The following is a 24,418-nucleotide window of genomic DNA, read 5'->3' as shown; positions in this document are numbered from 1 at the left end:
GGGAGTGTCTCTTGTGTGTGCTGTGTGCACTCTGCTTTTGTGTTTTGTCTGATCTATCCTTCAGGCCAGTCATCTGTAGAGTCTCTCCTTGTCTGTAATGGGCAGTGTTTGGTCCTTGACCAAAATGTGGTGAGTTTTAACTAGGTATACTCTGGTCTGCTTGTTAAATAAATCCTGATACTACTTCCACTAGAACTGAAGCTCTGCAGAACTCCCTTGTTGGTAGATGTATTGTAGGAAGGTATTTCTGCTGGTCTTCTGTTGAAGGGGCCCATTGCACTGGGTCTGAGGCAAGCTTGACTGAGAAGTGCAGCCCCATCAGAGTGCAGAGGTGTAGGACTTGGTGTAAGCAAGTTAAGCAGCCTATGTTGGCACCGAGCTGCTTCCGGTAGGTAGTTCTGTGCTTATGATGAAGGACAGGGGAGGGAAGTGGTACCAGCAAACTCCTTTTTTCCCTGGAAAGCCGTCTCTGTAAAGGTTTCCTCTCAGGGAAGCACTTTGAGAAGAGCTAATAATCTCACTCTTGTGTGTCACAGGTGTTTTTCTTATCATTGTTTCCATACTGTATGCCTCCGGGTTTTTTTGTTTTGTGTTGTTTTGTTTTTGTTTATTTGTCTTGTATTGTTTTTGCCTGCTTTCTCTCTAGGAGCCCTGCCATGCCCCTCTAGGCTCCATCTCAGCCAAGCCTGCTGACCTTTAGAACTCCAGGCTTTAGAGATATGCTGTGGGCAGGGTTTTGTGCTTGTTCTCTGGGATAAGGGTCCTCCTTGGTTTGACTGAGGCAAGCTTGACTGGGAAGGGCAGTCCCACCAGAGCATAGAAGAGTGAGGCTTGATGTAAGGAAGTTAGGCAGCCAGCATTGATGCTGCGAGTCTTCCCAGGGGTGGTTCTGTGTTTATGCTGAGGGGCGGGGGAGGTAAGTGACTCACCAGAGCTCCTATATGCCCAGAGAGGCATCTCCGTGAATGTTGCTTCTCAGAGATGCACTTCAAGAGGAATGAATAATCTCTCCCCTGTATGACCTAGGTTTCTAAAAATCCCTGTTTTCATGTTCTCTGCCCCAGAGTTGTTTGCCTGTCTTTTCTTTAGGAGCAGAGCAGTGCCCTCAGGGTTCTATCCTAGCCAAGCCTGCTGACCAGGGTTTAAGCCCCATAAGTTTTGCAAGAAGTCATGAATATCAGTCCCTCTTGTTTTCCCACCCAATGGCTTTGGGGAAATGTTTTCCTTGTGCATTTCCCTGTGTGCTCTACTCTGTCTCACCTTTCTCTGTGACCACTGCTCCCTCCCTTCTGCAGCACATCTGTGATTTGTTTCTCCCCTAAACCACATCTCCCCACTTCTTACCTTCTTTTCTCTCTTTTTTTTTAATTTTTTTAACGTTTATTTATTTTTGAGACAGAGAGAAACAGAGCATGAACGTGGGAGGGGCAGAGAGAGAGGGAGACACAGAATCGGAAACAGGCTCCAGGCTCCGAGCCATCAGCCCAGAGCCCGACGCGGGGCTCGAACCCACGGACCTCGAGATCGTGACCTGAGCTGAAGTTGGATGCCCAACCGACTGCGCCACCCAGGCGCCCCTCTTTTCTCTTTTTAATAGTGGAGTTTTTTGGTTAGCCTTAAGGTTGATTTCTGGGGTATTTAGGATGATTTGATAGTTATCTAGTTATCTTCATGGTACAAGAGGAAACAAGCATCCTTACACTTCACTGCCATCTTTCCAAAACCCTGCTTATAATTATTTCAATAGATGAAAAAAAAGTATTTGACAAAGTACATCATACACTCATGATAAAAACCTTCAACAAAGTAAGTTTAGAGGAAACTTATCTTAATATAATAAAGGCCATATACAAAAAACCCCACAGCTAATGTCATCCTCAATGGGCAAAAAAAGAGATGTTTTCTTTTACAGTCAGGAACAAGACAAGGATGTCCACTTTCACCACCATTATTTACCATAGTACTGGAAGTCCTAGCCACAGCAATCAGAAAACAAAAATAAATAAACCGTATCTGAATCTGTAAGGAAGAAGTAAAACTTTCACTATTAGAAGATGACACGATAGGGGCGCCTGGGTGGCTCAGTCAATTGAGCGTCCGACTTCAGCTCAGGTCATGATCTCACTGTCTGTGAGTTCGAGGCCTGCATCGGGCTCTGTGCTGACAGTTCAGAGCCTGGAGCCTGTTTCAGATTCTGTGTCTCCCTCTCTCTCTGCCCTTCCCCTGCTCATGCTCTGTCTCTCTCTCTGTCAAAAATAAATAAACATTAAAAAAGAATTAAAAAAAGAAGATGATGCGATATTGTATATAGACAACCCCAAAAAACTCCCCCAGAAAATAGCTAGAAGTGATAAACCAATTCAGTAAATTCACAGGATACAAAACAACATAAATAAATGCATTGAATTTCTATTCATCAACAATGAAACAGCAGAAAGAGAAAGGAAGGAATCAATCTCATTTACAATTGCACCAAAGCAGTAAGATACATGGGAAGAAATCTAAAACCAAAGAGGTGAAAGAGCTATATTCTGAAAACAATAAAACACTGATGAAAGAAATTGAAGAAGACATAAAGAAATGGAAAGATATTCCATGCTCAGGAAACAGAAGAACAAATATTGTAAAAATATCTGTAATACCCAAATTAACCTGCACATTTAATGTTATCCCCATCCAAATACCAATAGAAGTTTTCATAGAGCTAGAACAACAAATCCTAAAATTTGTATGGAACCACAAAAGACCTTGAATAGCCAAAGCAACCCTGGAAAGGAAAAGCAAAGCTAGAGGCATCAAAGTTCCATTTAGAAAGCTGTAATGGTCAGAACATTATGGTACTGGCACAAAAACAAACACATAGATCAATTAAATGGAATAGAAAACCCAGAAATGGACCCACACCTCTGTGGTCAATTAATCTTTGACCAAGCAGGAAAAAACACACAATGGGAAAATACAGTCTCTTTAACAAATTGTGTTGAAGAACAGGATAGCAACATGCAAAACAATGACATTGGACCACTTTATTCCACCATACATAAAAATTAATTCAAAATGGGTTAAAGATTTAAATCTGAAACATGAAACCATTAAAATCCTAGAGGAGAGCACAGTCAGTAACCTCTTTGACATCTGCCATAGCATCTTCTTACTAGACACGTCTCCAGAGGCAAGGGTAACAAAAGCAAATGTAAAGTATTGGAACTACATCAAAATAAAAACTGCACAGCGAAGAAACATGCAACAAAACTAAAAAGCAACCTGTGAAAAGGGGTAGGTTTTTTGCTAATGACATATTTGATAAAAGGTTATTATCCAAAATATATAAAGAACTACTAAAACTCAATACCTCCAAAAGACATAATCCAATTAAAAATGAGCAGAAGATATGAATGGATATTTTTCTAAAGAAGACATACAGACTGCCAACAGACACATGAAAAGATGCTCAACGTCACTAATCATTGGAAAATACAAACCAAAACTTCAATAAGATATCACCTCATCCCTGGGGCGCCTGGGTGGATAAGTTGGTTAAGCGTCCGACTTCAGCTCAGGTCATGATCTTATTGTTTGTGAGTTTGAGCCCCGTGTCAGGCTCTGCTGACAGCTCAGAGCCTGGAGCCTGCTTCAGATTCTGTGTCTCCCTCTCTCTGTGCTCCTCCCCCATTCATGCTCTGCCTCTTTCTGTCTCTCAAAAATAAACGTTTAAAAAATAATAATAATAATGATACCACCTAACACCTATCAGAATGGTTAAAATCAACAACACAAGAAATACAAGAAACAACAGGTGTTGGTTAGGACGTGGAGAAAGGGGAACATTTTTTCACTGTTGGTGGGGATGCCAACTGGTGCAGCCACTCTGGAAAACATTATAGAGGTTCCGCAAAAATTTCAAAATGGAATTATCCTAATATCCAGCAATTGCAGGACTAGGTATTCACACAAAGAATACAAAAATACAAATTTAAAGGGATATTTGCACCCCAATATTTAAAGCAGCATTATCTACAATAGCCCAACTATGGACACAGACTAAATGCCCACTAACTAATGAATGGAGAAAGAATATACATGGAATATTACTCAGCCATATAAAAGAATGAAATCTTGCCATTTGTATCAGTTGGGTAGAGCTAGAGAATATTATACTAAGTGAAATAAATCAGTCAGAGAAAGATAAATACCATATGATTTCATTCATATGTGGAATGTAAGAAAGAAAACAAAGGGTAAAAAAAATAGACACTGTGGCAAATCAAGAAATAGACTCTTAATTCTAGTGAACAAACTGATGGTTACCAGAGAAGAGGTCGTTAGGGTGTGTGTGTAAAATAGGCAATGAGGATTAAGGAGTGCACTTGCTATGATGAGCTCTGGGTATTTCACGGATGTGTTGACTCATTATACTGTAAATGTGAAACTAATATTATACTGTATGTTACTTAACTGGAATGTAAATTAAAAGTTAAAAAAAAAGAAAGTTGTAACTCTATGGTAGCCATTTAGGTAAGAAAAAGATATAAAAGGGATCTAAAGTTGAAAGGAATAAATAAAATTATCTCTGTTCACAGATGACATGGGGTTAAATGTAGAAAATCCACACAAAACTGTTAGAACTAATCAAATTCAGTAAACTTGCAGGATACAATATCTATACAAATAAATCAATTGTGTTGATACACTAACAGTATACAATCAAAAAATGAAGTTAGGAAAAAAAATTTCATAGTAGTATCAAAAAGACTAAAATACATAAGAATAAATTTAACCAAGGAGATGAGAGATTTTTACACTGAAAACTACAAAAGTATACTTACAGAAATCGAAGAAGAGAGAAGTAAGTGGAAAGACATCCTATGTTTATAGACTGGTAGACTTAATATTGTTAAGATGTCAACATTACTCAAAGCAATCTACAGACTAAATTATCTAATGTTTTAATTCACTAAGAGAACAACAATCAGAAGAGGATGTCACAACCTCCCCCTACCACATCTACATTCCTGCTAGTACCTGCATCCATCATACCCTGCATTATCTCATTATTACAGATGAACCCATCTGTGATCCTAACTAAAGTCAGCCCATCCACTATTGCACAATTTCCCACAGTCCCTTACCTCCTCTGAGAAGTCACTCTAATTCTCTCCTTTTTCTCCTACATTTTTATTATTACCTTCTCTTTAGTATTTTTTCCATCAGTGTATTAAAAAATGTCCTGTTTCTCCAATCTTAATAAATACTCTCTTGACCCCATTCCACTCCCAGATACTTTTGTATTTTATCCACTTCTCTTTTGCAATAAGGTCCCTTTAGAGAGATGTACAGAATCTGTAAGTACAGAGGCCTTGTTTCTCCTATAAAGGAGCAGATTTGAGAAGGAAGAGTGGAAGTCCATTTTTGGACATATTGAATTAGAGATTCCTATAATACATGTTAATTAACATGTAAAGTAAATAGAGATATAACATAGGCAATAGAAGTAAGCAAAACAGGGTTAAGTAATTTTCTTTGGTCCCTAGAAGCTAGTAAGTGGCAGATCTTCGATTCATACTTATATCACCTGACTTCCAAGAGTATATTCTCAAATGCTGTAACTACTGGATCTCTAACTTTTGCGACCTCTTCCATTTGTTCAACAAATATTTATTGAGCAAGTATGTATTCAGTTTCGTGTCCTTATTCAGTGGTTACAAAGTTATAAAAGTGTTAACATATGACTTTTGTTCAAAAAAGTTGTAATTTAGTTTTACTAATGGTGTATCTTCACTGATAATGCATGAAATAGTTTAATATGTAATTTAATTGATTTAATTAATATTTTATGATTGAAGTCATAGTTTTAATAACTTAAAAATGTTTAGAATGTGAACTGTTTTATAAAGAATATTTTATCTGAATAAGATTTCGTGTTGACATTTCAAGGAAAGTAGAGTAAACTTAACCATGGTATTTAAATACCAATGAACCTCAAATAAAACATAGAGCAGCTGGTAATTTTTATTAGTAGGAAAAAGCTTAGATCAAATTAATAAAACTAAACAAAATTCTCAGGTTTGGGGAAAGTAGCTGTCAATTTTAGCTGACCAACAACATCATGTCACATGATCAATCACTGTCTTTTTGCTTCTCACTGCAGATGGAATATGGTGGAAACTAAAAACAGAAAAACCCAAAGGAAAAATAGAATTGAATATTTAGATTTACCTACATGTGAAGGGACTGGTTGGCTAGTAAAGAAACTCCTAAGCAATTAGAAACTGAAGAGTGAATGAAATTATTCTTAACTATAATAAAGCTTGAAGTGCAAGAGTTACTTTGGATAGGGACATCAATAATATAGTTTCAGGAAGAGGTAAAATTATAACATTCTAAAAGGTACTAAATGCTAATTAGAGATTGATAATATTTATTATTTTTTTTAATTTAAAATTTAGTTAACATACCATGCAATATTGGTTTCAGGAGTAGAATTCAATGATTCATCACTTATATACAATACCCAGTGTTCATCACAAGTGTCCTTTTTAATACCCATTACCCATCTAGCCCATCTCCCACCCACACCCCTCCATCAACCCTCCATTTGTTCTCTACCTTTAAGAATCTCTTGTGGTTTGTTACCCTTTATTTCCCCCCTTCCTTTGTGCTCATCTGTTTTGTTTCTTAAATTCCACATATGAGTGAACATAAGGTATTTTCTTTCTCTGATTGATTTATTTCGCTTACTATAATACATTATAGCTCCATCCACATCATTGTAAGTGGCAAGATTTCATTCCTTTTGATGACTGAGTAATATTCCATTGTATATCTGTATTGCATCTTCTTTATCCATTCATCAGTTGATGGACATTTGGGTTCACTCCATAGTTTGGCTAATGTTGGTCATGCTGTTATAACCATTGGGGTGCATGTATTCCTTTGAATCTGTATTTTGTATCCTTTGGGTAAATACCTAATAGTGCAATTGCTGGATCATAGGATAGTTCTATTTTTAGTTTTTTGAGGAACCTCTATACTGTTTTCCAGAGTGGCTTCACCAGTTTGCATCCCCACCAACAGTGCAAGAGGGTTCCTCTTTCTCCATATCATTGCCAACCCTTGTTGTTTCTTGTGTTGTTAATTTTAGCCATTCTGACAGGTGTGAGGTGGTATCTCATCATGGTTTTGGTTTGTATTCCCCTGGTGATAAGTGATGTTGAGCATCTTTTCATGTGTCTGTTAGTTATCTGGAGGTCTTCTTTGGAAAAGTGTCTACTCATGTCTTATGTCCATTTCTTCAATAAAGGCTGACTTTTAGTTTTGTTGATTGTTTCTTTTGCTGTGCAGAAGCCTATGGAATAGGAGAAGATATTTATGAATGACATGTCTGATAGAGGGTTACTATCCCAAATGTATAAAGAACTTATCAGACTCAAAACCCAAAAAACAAATAATTCAGAACCTGATGTGGGGCTTGATATCGTGAATCATGAGATCATGACATGAGCCAAAATCAACATCTGGATGCTTAACCCACTGAGCCACAAAAATGCCACATCTATGTGTCTGTTTTTGTGCCAGAACCATACTGTCTTGATGACTATAGCCTTGTAATATAGCTTGAAATATGGAATCTTGATGCCTTCAGTTTTGCTTTTCTTTTTCAGGATTGCTTTGAAAATCAGGGTCTTTTGTAGTTCCACACAAACTTTAGGATTATTGGTTCTAGCTCTGTGACAAATTGTGGTGGTATTTTTTATAGAGATTGCATTAAATGTGTAGATTGCTTTGGGTAGTATAGATATTTTAACAATGTTTGTTCATCCAATCCATGAGTATGGAATGATTTCTCATTTCTTTGTGTCCTTTTTAATTTATTTCATAAGTGTTCTACAGTTTTAAGAGTATAGATCATTTACCTCTTTCATTAGGTTTATTCCTAGGTATTTTATTGGTTTTGGAACAATTGCAAGTGGTATTGATTCACTGATTTCTTTTTCGACTGCTTCATTAACGGTGTATAGAAATGCAACAGATTTCTCCACATTGATTTTATATCCTGCAACTTTGGTGAATTCGTAAATTGTTCTAACAATTTTTTGGTGAAGTCTTTTGGGTTTTCTAAATAGGATATCATGTCATCTGCAAATAGTGGCAGTTTGACTACTTCTTGCCTATTGCTGTGCTTTTTCTTTTTGTTGTTTGATTGTTGAGGCTAAGACTTCCAGTACTATGTTAAACAGTAATGGTTATAGTGGACATCCTTGTCTTGTATCTGACTGTACAGGAAAGGCTTTCAATGTTTCATCATTGAAGATGATATTAGCTGTGGGTCTTTTGTATATGGCCTTTATGATGTTGAGGTATGTTCCCTCTATCCCTACCTTCTGGAGAGTTTTTAACAAGAATGAATGCAGTATTTTGTCAAATGCTTTTTCTGCATATACTGACAGGATCATATGGTTCTTATTCTTTCTTTTATTAATGTGGTGTATCCCATTGATTTTCAAATATTGAACCAGCCCTGCAGCCAAGGAATAAATCCCACTTTACCATCATGAATAATTCTTTTACTGTTATGTTGAATTTGATTTGGTAGCATTTTATTGAGAATTTTTGAATCCATATTTATCAGGGATACTGACCTGTAATTCTCCTTTTTAGTGGGGTATTTGTCTGGTTTTGGAATCAAGGTAATGATTGGTAGAATGAGTTTGGAAATTTTCCTTCCATTTCTATTTTTTTAAAACAGTTTGAGAAGAATAGTTATTAACTCTTCTTTAAATGTCTAGCAGGATGCATCTGGGTGGCTCAGTTGGTTAAGTGTCCAACTTCGGTTCAGGTCATGATTTCATAGTTCGTGAGTTCAAGTCCAGCATTGGGCTCTCTGCTGTCATTATGGAGCCCATTTTGGATCCCCTGTCACCCTCTCTCTCTGCCTGTCTTCTGCTCGCACTCTGTCTCTCTCAAAATAAATAAAATTAAAAAATTTATATATCTGGCAGAATTCCCTGGGAAGCCACCTGGCCCAGGACTCTTGTTTGTTGGGAGATTTTAAATTACTGATTCAATCTCTTTGCTGGCTGTTGGTCTGTTCAAATTCTCTCTTTCTTCCTGTTTCAGTTTTAGTTGGTTGTCAGTTTCTAGGAAATTGACCATTTCTTTCACATTGGCCAGTTTGTTTTTGGCACATAACTTTTCATTATATTCTCATATTATTATTGTATTTATGTGGTGTTGGTTGTGATCTCTCCTCTTTCATTTGTGATTTTCTCTATTTGGTTCCATTCTCTTTTCTTTTTGAAAAGTCTGACTAGGTACTTATCAATTTTGTTTATTCTCTCAATCAGCTCTCAGTTTCATTGATCTGTTCTTTGTTTGTTTGTTCATCTATATAGTTTATTTCTGCACTAATCTTTCCTATCTCCCTTTCTCTGCTCCCTTTATCCTTTATTTGCTGTTCCTTTCTTAGATACTTTAGGTGTAAGGTTAGGTTGTGTATTTGGGGCCTTTCTTCCTTCTTGACATAGGCCTGAATTGCCATATACTTCACTCTTAAGATTTCCTTGCATCATCCCAAAGGTTTTGGACTGTGGTGTTTTTGTTTTCATTTGCTTCCATGATTTCTTTATTTCTTCTTTAATTTTCTGGTCAACCCACTCATTCTTTAGTAGGATGTTCTTTAATCTCCATGTATTTGTGGGCTTTTAAAATTTTTTCTTGTGGTTGACTTCAAGATTTATAATGTGTGATCTAAAAATATGCATGGTATGATCTCAATCTTTTTGTACTTGTACTTTCTAGATTTTGTTGAAGGCTGATGGGTGACCCAATATATGATCTATTCTGGAGAATTTTCAAGGTAGACTTGAGAAGAATATGTATTCTGCTGAATTAGGATGAAATGTTCTGAATATATTTCTAAGTCTATCTGGTCCAATGTGTCATTCAAAGCCATGGCTTCCTTGTTGATTTTCTGCTTAAATGATCTGTCCATTGTTGTAAATAGTCCTCTACTATTACTGTATTAGTATCAATGAGTATGTTTATATTTGTTTTCAATTGATTTATATATTTGTTTTCTACAAGTTTGGGGCATAAATATTTACATTTGTTAGATCTTCTTAATGGATAGACCCTTAATATGAGAAAGTCCCCTTTTTCATCTCCTATTACAGTCTTTGTTTTAAAATCTCATTTGATATGAGATGATGCGTTCTTTTGACATCCATTAGCATGATAGATGATTCTCCATCCCCTCACTTTCAACATGCAGGTGTCTTTAGGCCTAAAATTAGTCTCCTGAAGGCAGTATTTAGACAGATCTTTTTAAATCCATTCTGATACCTTATGCCTTTTAATTGGAGCATTTAGTCCACTAACATTTTGACTGATTATTGAAAGATATTAAATTAGTGCCATTGTGTTGCCTGTAGAGTTGGTATTTCTAGCAATGTTCTCTGGTCCTTTCTAGACTTTGCTGCTTTTGGTCTTTTGTTTTTTCCTCCATTCAGAGTCCCCCTTAAAACTTATTGCAGGGGTTGTTTAGTGGTCACGTACTCTATTAGTTCTTGTTTGTCTGGGAAACTCTTTATCTCTCCTTCTATTCTGAATGATAGCCTAGCTGGGTAAAGAATTCTTAGCTGCATATTTTTCTCATTCAGCTTGTTGAATGAGACTGTGACTCCTTTTTGGTCTGCCAAGTTTCTGTGGACAGATGCACTGTGAACATTATATATCTCCCCTTGTTTCTTTCATTACTTTTTCCTTGCTTGTGTATTTTGTGAATTTTACTATGATATAGTGGCCAGCTTTTGCTGAATTTTATGGGAATTCTTTGATTTTTGGATTTTGATGCCTATGTCCTTCCCCAGTTTAGGGAAGTTTTCAGCTATAATTTGCTCACATATAACTACTGTCCCTTTTTCTTCCTTTTATCTTCTGTGACTCTATTATTTAAATATAATATCTTTTTAATAAGTCGCTGGGTGGGGTCCTTGGTGGCTCAGTCATTTAAGCATCTGACTTTTAATTTCAACTCAGGTCATGATCTCACATTTGGTGGGAATGAGCCCTGCATTGGGCTCTGTACTGACACCAGAGAGCCTTCTTGGTATTCTCTTTCTGTACCTCTTCTTCTCATGCTCTCTACCTCTCAAAATGAATAAATCATTTTTTAATATAATTTATTGTCAAACTGGTTTCCATACAACACCCAGTGCTCATCCCAAAAAGTGCTCTCCCCAATGCCCATCACCCACTTTCCCCTCTCCCCCACCCTCATCAACCCTCAGTTTTTTCTTTATATTTAAGAGTCTATTACGATTTGCTTCCCTCCATCTATGTAACTTTGGTTTCACTTCCCCTAACCTATGGTCTTTTGTTAAGTCTCTCAATATCCACATATGAATGAAAACATATGGTATCAGTCTTTCTCTGACTGACTTATTTCACGTAGTATAATACCCTCCAGGTCAACCCACGTTGCTTAAATGGCAAGATTTCATTCCTTGTCATTGCCAAGTAGTCTTCCATTGTATATATAAACCACAATTTCTTTATCCATCCATCAGTTGATGGACATTAGGGCTCTTTCCATAATTTGGCTATTGTTGAAAGAGCTGCTATAAACATTGGGGTGCATGTGTCCCTATTCATCAGCACTCCTGAATCTCTTGGGCAAATTCCTAGCAGTGCTATTGCTGGGTCATAAGGGGGATCTATTTTTAATTTTTCGAGGAACCCCCACACTGTTTTCCAGCGCAGCTGCACCAGTTTGCATTCCCACCAACAGTGCAAGAGAGTTCCCCTTTCTCCACATCCTCTCCAGCGTCTATAGTCTCCTGATTTGTTCATTTTAGCCACTCTGACTGGCGTGAGGTGGTATCTGAGTGTGGTTTTGATTTGTATTTCCCTGATGAGGAGCGACATTGAGCATCTTTTCATGTGCCTGATGACCATCTGGATGTCTTCTTTGGACTAATGCCTATTCATGTCTTCAGCCCATTTCTTCACTGGATTATTTGTTTTTCAGGTGTGGAGTTTGGTGAGTTTTTTATAGATTTTAGATACTAGCCCTTTGTCCGATATGTCATTTGCAAATATCTTTTCCCATTCCGTTGGTTGCCTTTTAGTTTTGTCGATTGTTTCCTTTGCAGTGCAGAAGCTTTTTATCTTCATGAGGTCCCAAGAGTTCATTTTTCCTTTTAATTCCCTTGCCTATGGAAATGTGTCGAGTAAGAAATTGCTGCGACTGAGGTCAGAGAGGTTTTTTCCTGCTTTCTCCCCTAGGGTTTTGATGGTTTCCTGTCTCGCATTCAGGTCCTTTATCCATTTCGAGTTTATTTTTGTGAATGGTGTATGAAAGTAGTCTAGAAAGTGATCATTCTTCTGCATGTTGCTGTCTAGTTCTCCCAGCACCATTGCTGTTGAGTTTTGCAAACACCATTTCTTGCAGAGACTGTCTTTCTTCCATTGGATGTTCTTTCCCGCTTTGTCAAAGATTAGTTGGCCATACTTTTGTGGGTCCAATTGTGGAGTCTCTATTCTATTGCATTGGTCTATGTGTCTGTTTTTGTGCCAATACCATGCTGTCTTGATGATTACAGCTTTGTAGTAGGGGCTAAAGTCTGGGATTGTGATGCTTCCCACTTTGGTCTTCTTCAATATTACTGTGGCTGTTCAGGGTCTTTTGTGGTTCCACACGACTTTTAGGATTATTTTTGTTCTAGCTTTGAGAAGAACGCCAGTGCAATTTTGGTTGGGATTGCATTGAATGTGTAGATAGCTTTGGGTAGTATTGACATTTTAACAATGTTTATTCTTCCAATCCATGAACACAGAACGTTTTTCCATTTCTTTATGTCTTCTTCAATTTCCTTCATGAGCTTTCTGTAGTTTTCAGCATACAGACCTTTTACATCTTTGGTTAGGTTTATTCCTAGGTGTTTTATGATTCTTGGTGCAATCGTGAATGGGGTCAGTTCCTTTATTTGTCTTTCTGTTGCTTCATTATTAGTGTATAGGAATGCAACTGATTTCTGTACATTGATTTTGTATCCTGCGACTTTGCTGAACTCATGTATCAGTTCTAGCAGCCTTTTGGTGGAGTCTGTTGGGTTTTCCACGTAGAGTATCATGCAGTCTACGAAAAGTGAAAGTTTGACTTCTTCTTTGGAAATTGTGATGCCTTTTATTTCATTTTGTTTTCTGACTGCTGATGCTAGGACTTCCAATACTATGTTGAAAAACAGTGGTGAAAGAGGACATTCCTGTCGTGTTCCTGATCTCAGGGGGAATGCTCTCAGTTTTTCCCCATTGAGGATGATATTAGCTGTGGGGTTTTCATAAATGGCTTTCGTGATGTTTAAGTATGTTCTTCTATCCCGTCCCTCTGGAGGGTTTTTATGAAGAAACGATGCTGTATTTTGTCAAATGCTTTTTCTGCATCTATTGACAGGATCATATGGTTCTTATCCTTTCTTCTATTAATGTGATGTATCACATTGGTTAATTCTGAATATTGAACCAGCCCTGCAGTCCAGGAATGAATCCCACTTGATGATGGTGAATAATTCTTTTTATATGATATTGAATTCGATTTGCTACTATCTTGTTGAGAATTTTTCATCCATATTCATCAGGGATATTGGCTTGTAGGTCTCCTTTTTTGGGGGGACTCTGTCTGGTTCGGGAATCAAGGCAATGCTGGCTTCATAGATTGAGTCCAGAAGTTTTGCTTCCCTTTCTATTTTTTGGAACATCTTGAGAAGGATAGGTATTAATTCTGCTTTAAATGTCTCATAGATTTCCCCAGGGAATCCATCTGGTCCAGGACTCTTATTTGTTGGGAGATTTTTGATACCTGATTCAATTTAGTCACTCACTATGTATCTGTTCAAATTTTCTATTTCTTCCCGTTGGAGTTTTGGTAGTGTGTGGTGTTTAGGCATTTGTCCATTTCTTCCAAGGTGTCCAGTTTGTTGGTATATAATTTTTCATACTACTCCTTGATAATTGCTTGTATTTCTGAGGGATTGGTTGTAATTATTCCATTTTCATTCGTGATTTTATCTATTCGGATCCTCTCTCTTTTGTTTTTGGGAAGTCCGACCGGAGGTTAATCAATTATGTTTATTTTTTCAAAAAACCAACTCTTGGTTTCATTGATCTGTTCGTCTATTTTCTGGATTCTATATTGTATATTTCTGCTCTGATCTTTATTATTTCTCTTCTTCTTCTGGGATTGGGGTGTCTTTGCTCTCCTGCTTCTAGTTCCTTTGGGTGTGCTGCTAGATTTTGTATTTGGAATTTTTCTTGTTTCTTGAGATAGGCCCGGATTGCAATGTATTTTCCTCCTAGGGATGCCTTTGTTGCATCCCAAAGGGTTTGGACTGTCGTGTTTTCATTTTCATTTGTTGCCATATATTTTTAAATTTCTTATCTAACTGCCTGGTTGACCCATTCATTCTTTAATGGGATGTTTTTTAACCTCCATGCATTTGGTGGTTTTCCAAACGTCTTCCTGTGGTTGATTTCAAGTTTCAGAGCATTGTGATCTGAAAGTGTGCATGGTATGATCTCAATTCTTTTATATTTATTGAGAGCTGTTTTATAACCCAGTAGGTAATCTCATGTAATTAGTGTCACTATATAGCATATGTATGGAGTTTTCTATTTCTTCATACTTAATTCTTCATACTTAAATTATTTTGAATAAGAATCAAAGCAAATGTTTAACAGCTATATATATATATATATATATATATATATATATGTATATATGTATACACACACACACAAACACACTCACACACACACACACACACACACCTTTTCTAGTACTGAAACTACTGGTAACAGGTGAAATTGATGGTACAATTGGGAGGGGGAAAGAGGTTCTGGTAAAAAGTCAAATGGTGAACCACAATTTCTTTATCCATTCATCAGTTGATGGACATTTAGGCTGTTTCCATAATTTGGCTATTGTTGAAAGTGCTGCTATGAACATTGGGGTAAAAGTGCTCCATACATATGCTATATATAGTGACACTAATTACATGAGATTACCTAGTACTGTGTTAATTGGTCTTTTATGACTATAAACCTTTTATAAATGGATAACTTTCATTTTCACTAATTTTACTCTAATCAGGAAAACATCAAGCAAATTTCTAGTACTTTCATCTGTCAACTTACTTTCTCCATTTGATTTACACAATTGTAATAATTTTGTCATTTAAAAATTCTTTAAAACACAAGATATGGGAAAATCTACAAAAGACAGTTTTATCGATCATTTCAGGGCATTAATTTGGTTCTTTAATAAAACCAATTTTGTCTTTGCATTACTATTTTCATTTGGCCTTACTGTAACTTTCAGGCAATATAGCCTAAACCACTACCAAAATGCTAGCATGAAGGTGAAATGTTTTCAGAAACCAGACTGTGATGAAAAACATAGGAAATATGTTAATTATTATTTATTACATCAGATTTCCAGTGTTTAAACTATTGATAAAATAAAGAATTTTATAAGCTGTCTGCCAGAGTCCAGCTCCAGCAGGTCCAGGGGTTCCCAAAGGATGAACGACGTCAGCGAAAAAGTGAAAATAAAAATAAAAATAAAAATGGACACAGACAACAGCAGTGTGTTGAACTGGCCGCTTTATTGTGGCAAACATGGCATTATATATTTGTTAGCAATTTCCTTATAGCGTGCGTCATCTATGTTTTCTAAGCACTACCTAATTCTAAAAATGTTCCTATGTGTAATCACCCTTTAAGGAATCACATGGTTATTTTCTCGTAACGTTTCCTCCTGCCCTTTGCTTACTGATTAATTTCTTACATTATTTTCATTATGTATCTACATTTATTTATAATCTATAAAGCATTTGCTTTGCTGTTTTCATGGAAGGCCATCTCTCAGCACCTCAAGCGGAACAGTTACAGGGACATGACCTCTTAGTTGTTTCCCTGAACCACTTGTGGCTTGAGGAACAAAAGTGTTTGCCTTGGTCCGAGGTGCCAGGAGGGGGCCAAGAGGGCCTTAGGAACCCACACCTTATACATTCTCAGAGAGACAATGCACCCAGGAACTAATGAACCATTCTGTACTTTAACCAACTAGGTTCAATCATCATCTGGAATGCCTCCTGGGGGCCAAGTGGGCCTAGGGGTTGGAGTAACTTGTGTGCATAGATACACTCCTTTGTTGCCAGAGTGGGGCTTTCAAATCCATTTAGTTCTCCTTTGCTGGCAAATGTATGAGGCTACCCTTCCTTTAGGTACAGGAGTCTTTATAGGGGGTGGCAAGGGCTAAATGTAGGGCCTCACAATTTCCTTGTGGAACCTTATTTTCTTTCCCCAATGGTTCTTTTCCCAGGGGGCCTGTCGAGGGCAATTCCCCAACAGACAATTCCCCAGATACTTTTATTAAAGCCAAATTACATAAAAGTGGGAGTACAAGAAGCTTCACTGTTGGTGAGCCGCCCTGCAGTCCCTATCCGTCCACCGCCTGGGCCTTGCCATCAGGCTGGTTGGATAGCTTGGCTTCTGGCAGCTGCCAGTATACTAAATAGTTTTAATAGAAGATAAACTTTTTTTGTGAAATACAGTAGTAAAAGCAAAAAATGCAAAAAGGGAGGGGGACAGTTTCACATGCTAGAATTTGAATTTACTGAATATTACTTCAGTATTAAATATAGTACATAGAAAGTTTTAAAGATTTCTACATGCCTTTATTTACATTGCTTCCCTCCACATGCATATCATTTCTCATAAAGGTTTTTAGAAAATAACAAATAGTTCTAATAGATTAACATCTTCCAAGTCAGGAATCATTTACCTCTTTCTTTTCCTCCTCTTCCTCCTCTTCAACTTCCCCCTCCTCCCCCTCCTCATTTTTCTTCTTATTTGTGGGAGAGGTATCATTTACTGGTTTGATGTTAGAAGCACCCATTATTTTTCTATTCAAAAACAGGGATGCACTGATAGAGCGTGTTACCCAAGACACTATGCATGTTGGGCATGCCTCACAATGGGAACAATTAGACAAATTAATGATGAGGTATATAGATTACTATTAATTTAATTTTCTTTAGATAAGATAGCACTTTAACTCTCTGGACATCAGTTTCTTCCAAATCAGGATAAGGAGGATAGGGGTGCCTGGGTGGCTCAGTCGGTTAAGCGTCTGACTTCGGCTCAGGTCATGATCTCACAGCTCGTGAGTTCGAGCCCCGCGTCGGGCTCTGTGTTGACAGCTCAGAGCCTGGAGCCTCTTCGGATTCTGTTTCCCTCTCTCTCTGCCCCTAACCCACTTGCATTCTGTCTCTGTCTCTCTGAAAAATAAATAAACATGAAAACAAATTTAAAGGATAAGGAGGATAATTTCTAAAGTTCCTTCTAGTTTCCATAAATATTTATTCAAATGCAAAATAATGAAGGAGGGGTTGCTATTTTAGATAGGGTAGTCAGGAAATACATCTTTGTTAAGGGGACTTTTGAACCTGAGGGAAAGGATGCAGCAAATGATGGACATATCTGGGACAAGCACTTTCCTGACATAACTAAAACTGCAAATTTATGATGAGCTTACAAAAGTTTAGTACTTCCAATTAATAATAAATATGTGTTCTCAACATACACCTACTGGTTTAATATTCTATAACCTACCACACATTTTTTTTAACTAAACCTTTTATTTGGAAAAAATTAAGTGTATTTATAGGTGCCATGTTTTACTTTTAGTTACCAATCACATAATGATGGAAATATTTCTTTTTTTTTTGTATGTTATTTCAAGTATTCATTTAAATTCTGGTTACTTAACATGTAGTGTAATATTGGTTTCAGGAGTAGAATTTAGTGATTCATCACTTACATATAACCCCCAGTGTACATCACAAGTGCTCTTCATAACACCTGTCACTTATTTAGCCCATTCCCCCATCCCCCCTCCAGCAACCCTTAGTTTGTTCTCTATAGTTAAGAGTCTCTTATGGTTGGCCTCCCTCTCTTTTTTTTCCTCCTTTCCCCCATGTTCCTCTCTTCTGTTTCTTAAACTCTACATATGAGTGAAAGCATATGGTATTTGTCTTTGCCTGATAGACTTCTTTCGCGTATCATAGTACACTCTGGCTCTATCCACATCATTGCAAATGGCAAGATTTCATTCTTTGCGATGGCTGAGTAATGTTCCACTGTATATTTATACCACCTCTTCTTTATCCATTCATCAGTGGATAGACACTTGATAATACTCCTGTAAACATTGGGGTGCTTGGGCCCCTTTGAGTCAGCGTTTTTGTATCCTTTGGGTAAATACCTAGTAGTGCAATTGCTGGATCATTGCATAGTTTTATTTTTAATTGCTTAAGGAACCTCCATACTGTATTCCAGGGCGGCGGCACCAGTTCGCATTCCCACCAACAAGGGTAAAAGTGTTCCCCTTTCTCCACATCCTCACAAACATCTGTTGTTTCCTGTGTTGTAAATTTTAGCCATTCTTACAGGTGTGAGGTGGTAACTTATTGTAGTTTTATTTGTACTTCCCTGATGATGAGTGATGTTCATCTTTTCATGTGTCTGCAACCATCTGGATGTCTTCTTTGGAAAAGTTTTTATTCATGTCTTCTGCCCATTTCTTCACTGGATTATTTATGTATTAGGTGTTAACTTTGATAAATTCTTTAAAATTTTGGATGCTATCCCTTTATCATATGTCATTTGCAAATATCTTTTCCCATTCCATAGGTTGCCTTTTAGTTTTGTTCATTGTTTCTTTCACTGTGCAGAAGGTTTTTATCTTCATGAAGTCCCAGTAGCAAATTTTTGTTTTTGTTTCCCTTACCTCTAGAGACTTGTCTAATAAGAAGTTGCTATAGGGGGCAACTGGGTGGCTCAGTTCATTGAGCATCAGACTTTGACTCAGGTCATGATCTCACGGTTTGTGAGTTCGAGCCCCATGTTGGGCTCTCGGTTAACAGCTCAGAGCTAGGAACCTGCTTCAAAATCTGTGCCTCCCTTTGTATCTGCCCCTCCCCCGCTCGTGCTCTCTCTCTCTCTCAAAAGTATATATAAACATTAAGAAAATGAAGTTGCTATGACCTATGTCAAAAAAGTTGCTGGCTGTGTTCTCCTCTAGGATTTTGATGATTTCCTATCTCACTTTTAGGTCTTTCATCCATTTTGAATTTATTTTTATGTATGGTGTTAAGAAAGTGGTCCAGTTTCATTTTTCAGCACGTTGCTATCCAGTTTTCCCAACATCATTTGTTGAAGAGACTGTCTTTTTTCCTTTAGATATTCTTTCCTGCTTTATCAAAAAGTGGTTGACAATAGAGTTGTAAGTCCATTTGTGGGTTTTATATTCTGTTCCATTGATATATGTATCTGTTTTTGTGCCACTATCACACTTTTGATCACTACAGCTTTGTAATATAGCTTAAAGTCCAGACATGTGATGCCTCCAGCTTCGCCTTTGTTTTTCAAGATTGCTTTGGCTATTCCATATCTGTTGTGGTTCCGTACAAATTTGAGGATTGTTTTTTCTAGCTCTGTGAAAAATGCTGGGGGTATTTTGATAGAGATGGAATTAAATGTGTAGATTGCTTTGGGTAGTATAGACATTTAAACAATATTTGTTCTTCCAACCCATGAGTATGGAAAGCTTTTCCATTTCTTTATGTCACTGCCATCTTCAATTTCTTCCATAAGTGTTCCATAGTTTTCAAAGTACAAATCTATTACCTCTTTCTTTAGGTTTATTCCTAGGTATCTGATGGTCTTTGGTGCAATTATAAATGTGATTGATTCCTTGATATCTTTTAGTGCAGCTTCATTATTGGTGTATAGAAATGCAACAGATTTCTTTATGTTGATTTTGGATACTTCAAGTTTGCTGAATTTGTGTATCACTTCTAACAATTTTTTTTGGTGGAGTCTTTTGGGTTTTCTACAGAGAGTATCATGTTGTCTGCAAATACTGAAAGTGTGGCTTCTTCCTTGCTGATTTGGATGCCTTTCATTTCTTTTTGGAGTGAATATTCTTGTCTTGTTCCTGACCATAGAGAAAAGCTGTCAGTTTTTCCCCATTGAGGATGGTATTAGCTGTGGGTCTGTTGTTTATGGCCTTTATGATGTTGAGGTATGTTTCCTCTATCCCTTCTTTGTTGAGGGTTTTTTATCAAGAATGGATGCAGAGCACCTGGCTGGCACAGTCAGTTAAGCTTCTGACTCTTGATCTTGGCTCATGTCATTATCTCACATTTTGTGGGTTCGAACCATGCATCTGGCTCTGCACTGAAAATGCAGAACCTGCTTGTGATTCTCTCTCTCCCTCTCTTTTTCTGACCCTCTCCTGCTCATGCTTTCTCTCTCTCAAACTAAATACATTTTAAAAAAGAATGGATGCTGTACATTGTCAGATGCTTTTCTTCATCTATTGAGAGGATCATATGGTTCTTATTATTTATTTTACTAATGTGGTGTATTACATTGATTGATTTTCAAATATTGAATAAACTTTGTAGTTTGTAAACTGTATTTCAAATATTGAATAAACTTTGAATAAATCCCACCTGAACATGGTGAATAATTCCTTCAATACACTGTTGGATTATATTTGCCAGTATCTTGTCGAGAATTTTTGTATCCATGTTCACCAAGAATATTGACCTATAATTCTCCTTTTCAGTGTGGTCTTTGCCTGGTTTTGGATTCAAGGTAATCCTGGCCTCATGGGTGAATTTGGAAGTTTTCCTTATATTTCTATTTTTTGGAATATTTTAAGAAGAATAGGTATTGGTTCTTCTTTAAAAGTGTGGTAGAATTAATTCCCCTGGGAAGCCATCTGGCCCTGGACTTTTGTTTGTTGAGACATTTTGATTACTGATTCAATTTCTTTGCTGGTTATGGGTCTGTTATAATTTTTCCTTTCTTCCTATTTCAGTTTCGTAGTTTACGTTTCTAGGAATCTATCCACTTCTTCTAGATTGTGTGACTTGGTGGCGTATAATTATTCATAATATTCTCTTATACTTGTTTTACTTCTGTGGTGTTGACTGTGATCTCTCCTCTCTCATTTGTGATTTTATTTATTTGGGTCCTTTCTTTTTTTCATTTTGGTATGTCAGGCTAAGGATTTATCACTTTTATTAATTTTTTCAAAGAATCAGTTCCTAGTTTTATTGATCTGTTCTACTGTGTTATTTTGCTCCTGTATTCTTTATTACTGCTCTAATCTTTATTATTTCCCTTCTTCTGCTGGCTTTAGGCTTCAGTTGCTTTCCTTTTCTAGCTCCTTTAGGTGTAAGGTTAGATTGTATAGTTGAGACTTCTGTTGCTTCTTGACGTAGGCCTATATTGCTATATATTTCCTTCTTATGCCCACTTACCCTGCATTCCAATGGTGTTTCATTTTCATTTGGTTCCAGGTATTTTTTTTTAATTTCTTCTTTAATTTATGGCTAACCTGTTCATTTTTAGTAGGAAGTTATTTGACCTCCAATTATTAGTGGTCTTTCAAAATTTTTTTCTTCTGGGTGACTCAAGTTTCATTGCATTGTAGTCAGAAAATATGCATGATGTGATCTCAATATTTTATATATGTTGAGGCCTGATTTGTGACCCTGTTTATGACCTATTCTGGAGAATGTTCCATGTGCACTGGAAAAGATTGTATATTCTGCTGCATTTGGCTGAAATTTTCTGAATATATCTGTTAAGTCCATCTGGTCCAGTGTTTCATTCAAAGCCATTGTTTCCTTGTTGATTTTCTTGTTAGATGATCTGTCCATTGTTGTAAGTGGGGTTTTAATATATCCTATTATTATTATTATTATATTATTATCAATGAGCTTCTTTATGTTTGTTATTAATTGATTTATATATTTAGTTGCTTCTATGTTGGTGGCATAATATTTACAATTTTTAGATCTTCTTATTGGATAGACCCCTTTATTATGATACAGTACCTTCTTCATCTCTTGCAAGTCTTTTGTTTAAAATCTAGTTTGTTTGATATGAGTATGGCTATCCAAACTTTCTTTTGATGTCCATTAGCATGATACATTTTTCTTCATCCCCTCACATTCAATCTACAGGTGTTTTTAGGTCCAAAATCAGTCTATTTTAGGCAATACATATATATGGGTCTTTTTTTTTTATCCATTTGATACCGCACATTTTTGATTGGAGCACTTCGTCCATTTACTTTCAGAGTGATTATGTATACATATGAATTTTGTGCCATTGTATTATCTGTAAAGCCATTGTTTCCAGAGAGTTCCTTTGTTCCTTTCTAGTCTTTGTTACTTTTGGTATTACTTTCCAACTCAAAGAGTCTCCTTTAATATTTCTTGCAGGGCTGCTTTAGTGGTCTCAAATGCCTTTAGTTGTTTTTTGTTTTTTTTTTTTTTGTTTTTGTTTTGGAAACTCTTCATCTCTCCATCTGTTCTGAATGAGTAACATATTCTTGGCTGCATATTTTCCCCATTCATTCAAGTTGAATATTTCATGCCACTCCCTTCTAGGCTGCCTGCCAAGTTTCTTTTGATAAGTCTGCTGCTACTCTGATTTGTCTTCTTTTGTAAATTCTTTTCATTTTCTGCTCTAAGGATGTTTTCCTTATCTCTGTATTTTGGAAATTTTACTACAATACATGGTGGAGTTTACCTACTTTTGTTGATTTTGATGGGAGTTCTCTGTATTTCCTGTATTTGGATGTCTGTTTCTTTCCCCAGATTAGGTAAGTTTTCACCTATAATTTACTCAAGTAAACCTTCTGCCCCTTTCCCCTCTCTTCTTCTTCTAGGATTCCTGTGATACAAATGTTATTATGCTTTATGGAGTTGCTGAGTTTCCTAAGTCTACATTTGTGATCCAATATTTTTCTTCCCCCCTTCTTTTCAGCTTGATTATATTCCATAATTTTATCTTCTATATCACTGATTTGTTCTTCTACTTCTTCCATCGTTGTGGTCATTATACCCAGTCAGTTTTGCATCAGCCTGATTAGTTTCTAAGTCTTTTATCTCTGCAATAATGGACTCCCTTGTTTCTTCTATGCTCTTCTCAAGCCCAGCTAGTATCCTTCTGATGTTGTTTTAAACCTGGTAGAGGCATAATACTTATATCTGTTTCAATTAGATCCCTGCCTATGACCTTTTCTTGTTCTTTCTTTTAAGAATAGAAATTTTTCTCTCTTGCATCTTGTCTAGGTCTCTGTTTTCTTCTATGTGTTCAGAAACCCTGTTATGTTTCATGCTCCTGAGAATAATGGCTACATTAAGAAGAGGTCATAGACTCTCCAGTACCTAGTGCTTCAGGAAGTGTTTCCGGTGTATGCTGTGTGGACTTTGCTGCTGTGTTTTGGCTGTTCTTTCCACAAGTCAGTCCTATGCAGAGTTTCTCCTTGACTCCAGTGGGGAGTGTTTGAATCTTGTCCAGTGTGTGGAGGATTTTAAGTAGGTGTGTTTTGGCATGCTTGTTAAAACACGCTAGATCCTATTTCCACTAGAGCTGAAGTTTTGCGGCACTCTATAGTCTGTAGACTTGGTAAATTCAAGGAGTTTGTGCTGGTCTTCTGGGGGAGAGGCCCACTGTTGATCTGGCTGTCAGGCATGCTTATCCTAGTGAAAAAGTACATGCAGAGTGCAAAGGCATGGGGCTTGGTGTAAGTGGCTGAAGCTTCTACTGTGGACACAGTGTTGCTCACTGAAGTACATCCTTGCTGATGGGCAGGAGGAAAAATTGTGTCAGCCCGCTCTCTAATCCTTGTAGAGGGTATTTCATGCCCACCAGTGGTCAGGAAACCCTCACAGAAGAGCAAATAATCTCCCCTCATGTGTTCCAGGCATCTCCCAGATACCTGCCATCACCTTGCTTGTGTCACAACTATCTGCCCACCTGGTGGTGCAGTACTCTTGTGTTTCATCTCAGGCAGATGGATAGGTTTCAAAACGCAAAATTTTAGGGACCAGGTTTAGTAGGGGCCTACCCTGATCCTCTGGGGGAGGGTCTCATTATGGGGTGGCTGGCACCAGTTAGTCCCTGATGGGCAGTAGCATGAATGCACAGAGGCTTGGAGTTGATGGTAAAAGTGTATCAAAGGGCCGGCATCCAGGTTAGCTGCTCTCATCAGGCATCTCTGCTTCTATGCTAATGAATGGGGAAGTGCCATGGCACCTGCCAGCTCTTTTGTCCTCTGAAAGGGAGTGTCAACTCTCCATAATGCACTCCGAGAAAGGGAACTGTCCCTCCTAGTTTGACCGAGGATACTCTCAGACCACACTGTCTGCTCCCAGACCTCTGCCCTCCTTCTCCACAGGAGCACCATTATAATTGCCAGGCTCCACCCCAGGGATGGCACAGACTTCTGAAACTTTAATTTTTGAGTTCTGCTGATTGTAAATACCTG

Source organism: Acinonyx jubatus, chromosome X, assembly GCF_027475565.1.
Source record: "Acinonyx jubatus isolate Ajub_Pintada_27869175 chromosome X, VMU_Ajub_asm_v1.0, whole genome shotgun sequence".
Taxonomy (NCBI): domain Eukaryota; kingdom Metazoa; phylum Chordata; class Mammalia; order Carnivora; family Felidae; genus Acinonyx; species Acinonyx jubatus.
This window is presented reverse-complemented; position numbering follows the sequence as displayed.